Consider the following 10,817-nt stretch of genomic DNA (forward strand, 5'->3'; position numbering starts at 1 on the left):
GAAGCATCACTCTCACCCCTGAAATCCCACCAGCATTGCTATTCGACTCACTGCTGTATGTCAGTAGTTTGTATCATGCACCTAGAAGTTCAAAAGTTATAGTGCATTTGGTGCCCAAATTAAGGCATCAGCCTCAATCATGGTAAAATAAGCCAGTTGTCAAATGTTCTTAAAAGAAAAATAAGTATCTTGGGGGGGGGGGGGGGGAAAATCCAATTTGGAGCACTTCATAACTAAAGCATCCTAAATTACAATTCACTTTTATTGAGAAATTAAGCCTCTCTTTAAATAATATAAATCTAACCATGCATATTCTAATAGGGCAATAAAAACCAACTAATTTTGCATTGTCCTGTAAACAGTAAAGATAAACCTAAACCCATGACAAATACAGTGACAAATCCATTTCAATATTCTCACCAAATACAACTAAATTTCAGTATGGGGAAAAAAATAACAAGCTCATCATTAGCATCTCAAGCTCCCTATATTTTACACAGTCAGAAAAAGTAACAGCTTAAGTCAATCACATTTGACTGTTACCCAGTTATTTATATGAGTAAATGAAGCTGGTGTCCGAGTGGGGAGATTAACTGGCAACTTGCCGCAGCCTTGAGCTAGTTTGTATACAACAAAGCTAACTGCCAGCACTCTATCTACGGGGATGAAGCTAAGCAAAAGAGTTCAGATAGGCATTATTCTGTTTTAATTAATGAAAAGCAAGAAAAAAACCAAAAAATCCAATCTGCAGCTGAAGTTGCCAGGCCAGACCTGCAGAAGAACTCAGCCCCACCACGACCTGAAGCCTGGACTGCCAATGGAGCCAGACACACAGCAGTCTCCCTCAAGACGGGAAACCCTCGGTAGGGATTTCTCACCCATGCATTTGCACTTCCACTGGCTGAACGGACCACCTAAAACCAAAGTGAAAATTCCCATGGTTGCTGGCAGTCTCGGAGACTCCACAACACACTGGACAGTACTACGGGCACAATTACAGTAGAGGCATGGACTGCAATGAAATGATAACTAAGCTGGCTGGCAAAGGTCGTTCCCAGTGAATCCACAGACCTTTAAAGATCATTTTGGGTAGGAGAGGAACATGGGAGAAATGAGATTATTCCTCCTCAGCACAAGTGTGTCGAACAGGACGAGACAGATTTCTTCAGACTTGCAATATCTCAAAGCAGATTAGCAGCTCACATTCACATCTTACGTGAACAGCAGAAAAAAATGAGTATTTTGGGGCGAGTTCACAGATAGCACACAAGCCCATAAATTTCATACAAAGAGTGAACCTTGCTTTTTAGGCTCCTTTCTAAGACAGTTCAAAGCTGAGAGCAGCTTAGAAATCAACTAATTTCCCTAACCACCTATGTATCTAATAACTGTATCAGCGTACACGGCATGAAGAGCTCCCAGCAGTAGCTTCCATAACCAATACTGACTCCTTCCTGCAGTTCCTACTAATCACCAACACATGGTGGGAACAGTCCACTGGCCCTTTCTGGCGCTCAGAAGGACACAGTGATTAGCTGCCTGCTTTTGTAAGGTATCTGCCATTTTGGAGGTGACGAAAACATTTACAATAGTAGCTTATTAATTGCACTGTGATTATGCATTCCCATCTACTCTTGATATGTACTAAAAAATAAAAATAAAAATAAAATCCTGCATGCATTTCACAGCAAAATTACTTTATTCTATCTTACTGATTTGTAAGCAGCATTTGAGTCCATGTAAAAATGACCTCTTAACACGTACTCGGGAACGGAAAGTCATCCCTCTGGCCTTTTCCTTCTCCAGAATTCACTCTCTAGTTAAAACATTGGCCAAGGCACAAATAAACAAACATTAGTAAATACGAGTCTGGACTGCCATTGCATCTCAACAGCAGAGCCTGCCAATACCAGATATGGATCCAGAGACATTGCTGGGTTTGCCTCTTCCAGAACAATGTTTCCAAGGAGCTACACCCTTGTCTAGCTCGCTCAGATTCTGAAAATCACTGTTTATGACTGTGGCTATAATAGTTGACCTAACCAGGAGTGCCAGGAATCAAACCACAGGCTTTGGAAAGCAACAGGATCCATAAGCTACAGGCTCCTTCTTTTGAGAGCGTAAGGTATGAGAGTCCCAATCCCAAGCCGCATGAGATCACTATGCCAGGATAATAGTGCAGATTCCGCAAATCACATCCATAATGTTAAGTCTTTCAGCATCTGGCATAGTTCTAAATGGACAGCAAATCTATTTGTCGGATAAAGTCTGAACTGCTAAATAAATAGTGATAAATTTCCTAATACTACTGGGCAGAGTGTTCCTGCAAGTACAACGTGTGTTTATCAGTTTCCCACTGAGCTAGCGTTGACTTTCAAATTTCCTTTAATCTTACTATAGTAAACATAGTACAGCTCTCTGGCAAACAAGAGTAACATTCTTCCTGTAATATCATATCCTTCTTTTAAAGAAACCTTAGAGATGTCCAGAAAAGAACTAGGCTCAACTTGGAATGACAAAATAAACTTGTTTCCAAAGAAACTTCAGTTTTCTAAAATACTGGATTTTATACTGAAAAAAACAAGACTATTTATATAAGGAGAAGACTGGCAATTTCTGATAGGTACACCAAATCATGTTTGCATGTATCACACTTTTCAAGTCAGCTATTGAAACACCAACATAAAAATATTGTTCTAGTTGGAACTAGTCTACCTGAGTTGAAGAATAAAGCAACTGGCATTTTGGATGTAGAATTCAGAAAATAGTAGACTGTAGCTCAGGAAGGAGCTTTGTCAGTGCTCCTTCAAGAAGAAAAACATCAAGTGCAGGCAACTTTTTTTCTGCTTTAAAAAAAAAAAAAAAAAAAAGGAAAACCAAATGGCATTTATTATGGTACAATTTGTATTTAAAACTTCTCTTCATTTGGGAGGAATTTATGGTAGACAAAAGTGGGGTTTGTCTTACATTTTAAAAAAATAATTTGGATTGAGCTGTTGAATACCTTCGTGTAAGTGACTGAAGGGACTTGGGGAACCTGAAAGCAAGACAGTCTCAGACGACAGAAACTAGCTCAGCTTCCAACTACGTGTATTTGTCTTGCTTGCTTCAGGGTTCCTATAGAAAAAGGGTTATTACATAAAACAAATTTTCACATATCTTCTGTGATTTTTTAATAATGTGATACATTTTCCTAAAAGTTTATGTGACATTTGAATCTTCAGCTTCAGATACCCTGAAGAAGTCACAAGTTCTGGGCTACGACATCACTTAAGGCACAGTTTCAGTACCGAATGGAGTATTAGAGAAGCAGATCAACAACCCTTCCCTACACAGATCCCAAGTTGCCTATAATTTCTTTCAGTTTCTAAATATTCACTTTTAAGACCATCTTGGAAAAAGCTGTTCTCACTGAAGGATCAGGCAAGGTTTCCATGGGCTTCATTAATGAAGAATATAGACCAAAGTCAACAAACACATTTATTATAAAGCCATCGTGTATAGTGATCTGAAAGGTGTCAGCCAGAGAACAAATTAAATGGAAATACAAGTGATAATCATCTCTCTCTTAATAAAGAGACTTTACTGGATGTATCCATTAAGTGATGCACCATGTTCATGTATTCCCCTTCCTCTCTGCCCGTCAACCTCCTCTTGCTCCTCACAAAGGACACTGAGCTCCAAATCACGTTGACAGAACGAGAACTGACAAACGATAGACAGATCATAACAAAAAACATGCCTAGAGCAAGGATGTCTCACATCTGAGAGCTGGGATGTTTTCATTTTGGATAGAAGCTCTGACCCACTATTTAAACCCTGTCCCAAGCTCTCCCACATATTTTTAAAGGACAACTTTCCAGATGTTATCTGTATGGAGACTGGCCAGATTTATGGGCAGGATACCGCTTCACTGTAAGCCAAACTAGTGTTTTGGCCTGACTGGAAATGAGATTAGGTTTGAGATTTGCACCAGGAAAAATCCTGTAGTTTCATGCCAGAAACGGTCATGCAGAATTTTTACAATGCTGTTCGGGTTTTTTTGTTAGCACTACTGTAGAATATCAGGCTATTTAGCATCATCATACCAGCACTTAAGCAGAGTAATAGGGTAGACTAGACACAGCTGGAATCCACAAAACTGCACACAAACAAAGAAGGGCAGCTAGTTCACTTGTAGCACCAGCTCCATACAGTTTTCCAACTGTAGCAAGTGTTTGTACAAGACAAGGTCAACAACGCGTTCTGCATGAGCTGTACAAACGCTGTTCTCAAGTTTTAAGAGAAGTTAAAAATTCAGGAATTTTTTTAAGATTTATTGCTGTTAAATCCATGGCCTGCTGCTGCATTTGTGCATTGCCCATCACACTCAATAAAAACTAGTTCCAAAATGAAATTTGGAAGGTAAATAAGATATTTTCCTTTCCCAGTGTACTTTACTTCTCCCGCTTCCTTAATGCGAAATAGGCAGAAATTAAATCTTTACGAGAGTTCTTGTATTTGCATGTATCGCAGTTTTAATTCCCTCTTAACTTCATTACAAATTACAGTTTCTTAAAATACTCACTTCCTAAACAATAATGACTTTTAAACTGTCTGGAATGAGAGATAAATTTAGCTTTCCCTTTCTATAAAGGAGCTTTTAGTAAAGACAGTAGCATGCATATTTCTATACACAACATATGTTTACAGTATAACTAATTCTAATATGGCAATGTAGCCCCTACGAAACACTGACCTTAGTAAATCCCCCTTGGTTTTATGACTAATCTAAAATACGCCACTATAACTCTTACAGATATTATGTAGACAGCGACAAAGAAAAAAAAAAAAAAAAAATACAGAATCTCATATGCCCAGAAGAAGAAAAAGCAAAACAGAATGTGAAAAGTAGATGCTGTAAGATGACTTTTTGACAAAAGTAACAACTGAAGTTGCCATGATTGTATCACACCAGATAGTGAAAGACAGATTGCTCTCTGTTTTAACATCCCGCAGCAAGACAGATTCTTACGGTCTGTTTCCCTTTCTGCAGTGGGTTTCAGAAATCTTCTCTAAAAATGATAACAAATGGCTTAATGCACTGAGAACAAGGAATACCACGGTTTCAGGTGACGTATCCATAATCTACACAATTCATGTTAAAATCTACACTTCAGCCCACAAAGCAGCTATGCCTTGGAATGACGTTTGGAGTAGACAACCTCTAGCAATAAAAATACAGTCACCTGGGAAGGAGAAGCTCCCTCGTTTTTCAGTTTCTGTTGCTCCAAACAGCACAACATTTTCTGCGATCCAAAAGCAGTCTTGGAGCAGGCACAGTGTTGCGGACCAAGGAGGATCTTTGCATCTTTCATGCTATACACAAAACCCTACAATTTCCACCATGACCCTGTGGAAAACGTGTGTAAAACTCCAGAATCTGTGAGAAGCCCAGGTTTTGCAGCAATGATGACCACCTTCTGTTACTGAGTAAAAAGGATCTGATCCCTAACTGCTCCAATAATTTATTTTCCAGTTAGAAATGCTTTCATATAAAAGATAACCATTTATCATTAACTGAATCATTTTTCTATTTAAAATAGTTTTCCCCAAAGACGCAAACTGAAGAAAAAGCGTGGAACTGTAAAATGCCAGCCAAATCACCAAACAACAGAGAATGGAAAATTTATCCACTTTAAAGCAAAAAACTGCAGAAAAAAAAAAAGTGTTTTCACATGTTTTAATCAGAAGCTTCAAGTTTTAAGTGGATGTTTCACATCTCCTTGGGCATCGCACATTCCCACCTGCCTGGGCAACTGGACTCCAGGGCCAGCATGTGTTTCCCATCATGTGCTGTGACCAGGACCTGCCACCACAGGCGGGACCTTCTCCAAAGCGCTCCTCCGGATGCCTCCCGGATCATCAGCCGCCATGCTGCACCAGGGGAGCATGGCACTTCTAAATGACAGTTTTTAAGTTTCAGTCCAACATTTCTCTCCGCTGCCAAACGCAATGAGGACCATAAACACAGCCTTGCAAACCTTTACACGCGGAAGTGCTACAGCCAGTGAGAAGGAAACAACCAAGAAGCTCCAGTTGTCCCTTCCTAAACCCAGCCGCTGGGCTCCCACTCAGCAGACAAGCACACGTCTGCCATCGCCAAAGCTCCCACTCAAAATGTAGGATGCCATCACATGCCAGACTATAAAAAATAAATACAAAATAGCCACCATCATTTAGAACTGAAGAGATCTCAGTATGTGTATACGCACGGAGGGCAGCCAGAGTCTGGTGCAGGGTTGTGCTCTCCTGCTGAGCCAGGAGGGTTTTTTTGGTAACACGTGTAGGCAGTGGTGCAAGCAGCAGGGACTAGCTCCCACCCCTGGGAAAAATGGTTAGTATTGGCTTCCAGCGGCGTGGTGCATCGGTACTAGTCTGCTGCAAACAGACTGCGCCTATGTTAGCAGCCAGCACAGCCCGACTGCAGCACGCAGAGCAAAACACTGAAGCGTGGAAGACACTATATGCACTTTATAGCGTTTTACTTCAGGCTAGCTCTGGTCTCACGGATTTCCAGCAATGGACACAAGCACATCTTCCAGTTTAGAGTCATCCTAAAGGAATCCAGCTGGCCCACCGTGAGGTATATGGAGATGGAGTGGCAACAGCTGGAAGACTGGCATCAAAAGTACACTCCTGAGACAAATCACAACACTGATGTCAATGCACAACCACACCCATGAGCATCTGTGAATGTGGAGCAAAAGCCCTTTTTGTGCTGCTCTTCAAGAGACGCTCCGGATGTCAGTAAATCTGCAGTGACTTGAACTGCTCATTGAAAAAATTCTAACTCAAGCATCAGAAACTGGTACATTCCAATTTACCAATTCCAAATTGGAATTTACCAGTTTCTGATGCCTGAGTTAGAATTATTTTGATGTGAATTTAGTAGTAGTGTATAGAACTATGAAATCGAGCAGCTGGAATTTACCAGGTACCAATTTTATCAAGCAAAACCACAGCAGGACTGAAGTATTTATTACAAAAGAGGATGATCTGGATCTGCGTGACTTACACTTTCATAAGTGTTGACAAATGGTCACTGAAACCAAGTATCTTCCAATTTATCAATATAGTTCAGCTGGCAATTCAGATACTAATGTTTACCCTGAACTGATACTACAGAACGAAACAAAAATCTCCGGAGTTTAATTCTTCAACTTCTCATACCTTTGTCCTATTCTACATTGAAAGCCATGTTTCATGACAGCAATTTGAAAGACAAACATAAAGCAAAAATGTCAGCTAAACCAATCCCCTAAAAAAATCTAGGGCTAATGGCATTTACTTTTGTGGTACCCTTCTAGGGCTCTTACTGATGCTTTTCACTGACACACCTGGCACTTACTTCTCATGCTGCAACGGAAGGCTGAGCAAACCTCGCTGCGACCAGACGCACCTCCTCCCTGCACACAAGAGCTCTGCACCAACAGCGAGTGGCAAGAGAGGCGAGAAGGCAGAATTCTACCTGCTAGGTTTCTCACTCATCAGACCACTGAGACTTAGCAAATCGGTCTGTTCTCTTCAGCTGCACAAATGTTTAGAACACAGGACTTCCCTGCAAACCTTGGATGATGGCAGCTCATGAGGACCACGAACGTGAGAAGAGAGAGGTCCCTTGCTCAGAGCCCAAATACAGAGACAAAACGCTCATGTTCTGGCCATCCGTAATAAGGAGATTGCTGTTCCTTACTTTAATTATTTTCTCAGGGCATGTCTTTAAAATCTTTAGAGCACTACTCTTCTTAACTTTTGGAAAGCAATCAGGAAAGGCCAGCCTGAGTACTAAGCACCAAGTTGAGCAAGCGAAGCATCTGCATTAAAACACATCAGGCATTTCTAAGCAAATATTTCAGGCGGTGCGTACTTCTTGGAGTTCAAGCAACAAACTAATCCCCTAAGGGAACACAGTATCTGTATTGTATTGGCACCAGTGGGAAGACGAGATGCTGACGCGATGTTGATTCCTCCCTGGTTTAGCAAGAAATAGCCTTGAAGCGGCCTGATAACCAGCTTGCTAATTGGGGCTGCGCACAGGCATCGCTTGGTCTTGCACCTGCTGCTTTGTGATTCCCAGGAGGACTGGGGGGATTCCTAACCTGCGGCTTTTCCTTAGAGAATCGCTGTCATGGTCACTTGTCAGGTTGACATTCACCTGACTCTAATCATTTGGCTTTCATTCAGTTTATTTCTCCTCTTTTGGAGGAAAAAAAAAAAAAAGGGGGGGGGGGGGTAAATTCTTGTAAGCTGTTAATTTCGTCCTCAAAAAGGCGACTGAAAGTTATATAACCCCTTTCACAATAGTGTGCTAAAAATAAGAGCCGTTCAGCCAAATGCCACTGCAATTTTTTATAAGACCTGTGACTCCGATTCTGCAAGACCTGTGAAAGTGCAAATATTTCCTTAGCTTTAGCAGAAAGTCAAGCAGGAGCTCCTTGTGAGACAGACACGGGTTTGTATTATTATAATCCTCATTTGCAAGGGGAAAAAAACCACAACCAACACGCCACCAAACCCAAACCCCAAAGCCGCGTATATGCACACCGATAGATTTCTAACCCATGACTTAAAGTAATGACTTTAAGTAATCTGCAGCCGATTCCGTCTCACAGCTGATCCCTCGTGGAGTTTCATAATCACAGACCATCATTAACCCAAAGCAAAGAGAGGAAGGTACAAAGGGGCACAGGTCCCATGCGCGAGGTGATTTCCCCCCCACCCCCCGGTTCTGTGTCGGGAGGCGGCCGGCAGCCGCGATGGGCGCCGCTCCGCACCCCGCGGGCTGTGCCACCCCGGTAACCCCGCAGGGCGCCCAGCACCGGCACCGGGCGCTGCCGCCAGCCGGTTCCCGCTCCGCTACTTACGCGGCCCGCGCAGCTCCCCGCGGGCACGGCCGGTCCCCGCCGCCAGCGCTGCGGCCGGGCAGCCCGGAGGGGAGCGGAGCCGGGACGGGGGGCAGGGGAGCCCGGCGCGGAGCGGGGCGCGGAGGGAACCGGGAGGGGAACCGGGAGGGGAACCGGGCGCGGAGAAGATTGGAGCCGGGCGCGGAGGAGAGCCCGGCGGGGAGGGGGGCGCGGAAGGGAACGGAGCTCGGCGCGGAGAGGGCAGCGGACGGGAGCAGAGCCGGCACGGAGGGGAGCGCGGAGGAGAGCCGGGCCCGGAGGGAAGCGGAGCCCGGCGCGGAGCGGGGAGCGCAGGGGTGCGGAGCCCGGCGCGGAGCGGGGCCCGGCGGACGGGCTCCCACGCGTGGCGCGGCCGCGGGCGGAGGTGCTGCGGGGCGACCCCGCGCTGTCACCGCCCCGCGCCCGCCCGCGGGCCCTGCGCGCCGCACCGCTGCCCGCGGAGGGGCGGCGGAGCGTAAGAGGAGGAGGAAGGGAGCCGCGGGAGCAGCGGGGCCGGGCGGAGCCGCCGGCCGCCCCGTACCTGCAGGGAGGCGGGGAAGGGTCTGCAGCTGCGTCCCGCCGGCCCTAGCTCCGCGGGGCTGATGAAGCGGGGTGGCGGTCGCCGCCCGCTGCCGCTGGTGCGAAGCCCTGGGCGGCCGCAGCTGCCCATAGGCGCCCCGTGGGCAGAGCGGGGCGCGGGCGAGCGCGGCGCGGCGCCGGGTGCGGGCGGGGGGAGCTGGGCGCTGTCTCCGCGCAGGCGGCGCTGCCCGGGGAGCGGCTCAAGCCGCAGCTCGCGATTGGCTCCGGGCCGCGGCGCTGCCCCAGCCCGCCCGCCCGCCGCCCCCGCCCGCCTCCCGCCGCGCCGCGCCGCGCCGCTCCGCTCCAGCCGGGCGGCCCCCGGCCCCGCAGCCCGCCGGGCAGAGCTGGCCCCCGGCCCTTCTCCCAGCCGCCTTCTCCCTGCCGCCACCGCCAAGCCCCAGCCTTTTGTTTACGCAGGGACATTCCCACCCGGGATCTGACCCGGGATCGCATCTTCCTCGTCCGGCTGCAGGACGCGCGACTTTAGGAGGTCGTGACATGTCGTGTCACGCTCAATAGTCAGACGCGTTTGTTCTCTGGACGCTTAAAAAAAGAATAAAATATCCCTAGCTGGTAAAATCAAAAGCATGCAGCGCCTGATCACCTGAGGGCTCAGCCTGAGCTAGGACGCAGCATTCCTTCGGTGCTCAGCACCGTGCAGTTTGCTGTTTGCAGTTTGCTAGCCTGGCACTGTTTGGGTTCCCGGCCTGATGGGGTAACTGCACGTCAGATCACCGCACACATGGAAAATGAAACCGGGATGCTAAGCCGCTTCTTCCCAAATCTGGGGTTATTCCCTCTGTGATTGCCATTCCTCGGTGCATCTTTGATCTCGGTGTTCCTTTCGCTCAGGGTGACTTCAGTGGCCTGCGGAATAGGGTTCTCCCTCCTGCAGACCTGCCGGAGTCAAAGCCTTGGACCTGGCTCTGGGCAGAGCAGCAAGCTTTCAGTCGTGGTGTGACCCCCTGTTTGAACAAGAACACAGCTGAACCGAATAGATAAGCCCTATGGGTTTTTCTCAGCACGGGAAGATGTAATATTTCCAGTAAACATGTTGGCAAAATCCCTTATTAAAATTAGGGAGAGAAAAATGATCGCTTATAACAGATGCACTCTTAATTCATGCAATGACCTGCATTTAACTAACGCTGTTGAATTAAGTAGCGTCGATGCCTGTTGGTGCATCAGGTGCCATTAAAAACCACCATTTATCTGGATCTGGCAGACTGTAGCATTTGATACAGAGAATGGAGTTGCACAGATACTTTCACGTGACGGCAGCATGTACATTTTTAAAGGGTAACCTCCATAACA

At 46.2% G+C, this 10,817-nt stretch overlaps 1 protein-coding gene across 4 annotated transcripts in view; it reads right to left on the reverse strand.

Moving 5' to 3' along the window:
- The window catches only part of GREM2 (gremlin 2, DAN family BMP antagonist), a 41,028-nt gene extending 30,555 nt beyond the window's left edge, over positions 1–10,473 (reverse strand). For 2 of the 4 annotated variants that reach the window (XM_056344345.1, XM_056344342.1), the window contains exon 1: positions 9,466–9,661. The gene's annotated coding sequence lies outside the window, so the exon portion shown is untranslated. Of the gene's footprint in view, positions 1–9,465; positions 9,662–10,107 lie in introns of those variants that run through there. The other 2 variants (XM_056344346.1, XM_056344344.1) reach the window with 2 other exon arrangements.
- Between the last annotated feature and the right edge of the window lie 344 nt (positions 10,474–10,817).

Source organism: Falco biarmicus, chromosome 6 (genome assembly GCF_023638135.1).
Source record: "Falco biarmicus isolate bFalBia1 chromosome 6, bFalBia1.pri, whole genome shotgun sequence".
NCBI classification, from domain to species: Eukaryota; Metazoa; Chordata; class Aves; order Falconiformes; family Falconidae; genus Falco; species Falco biarmicus.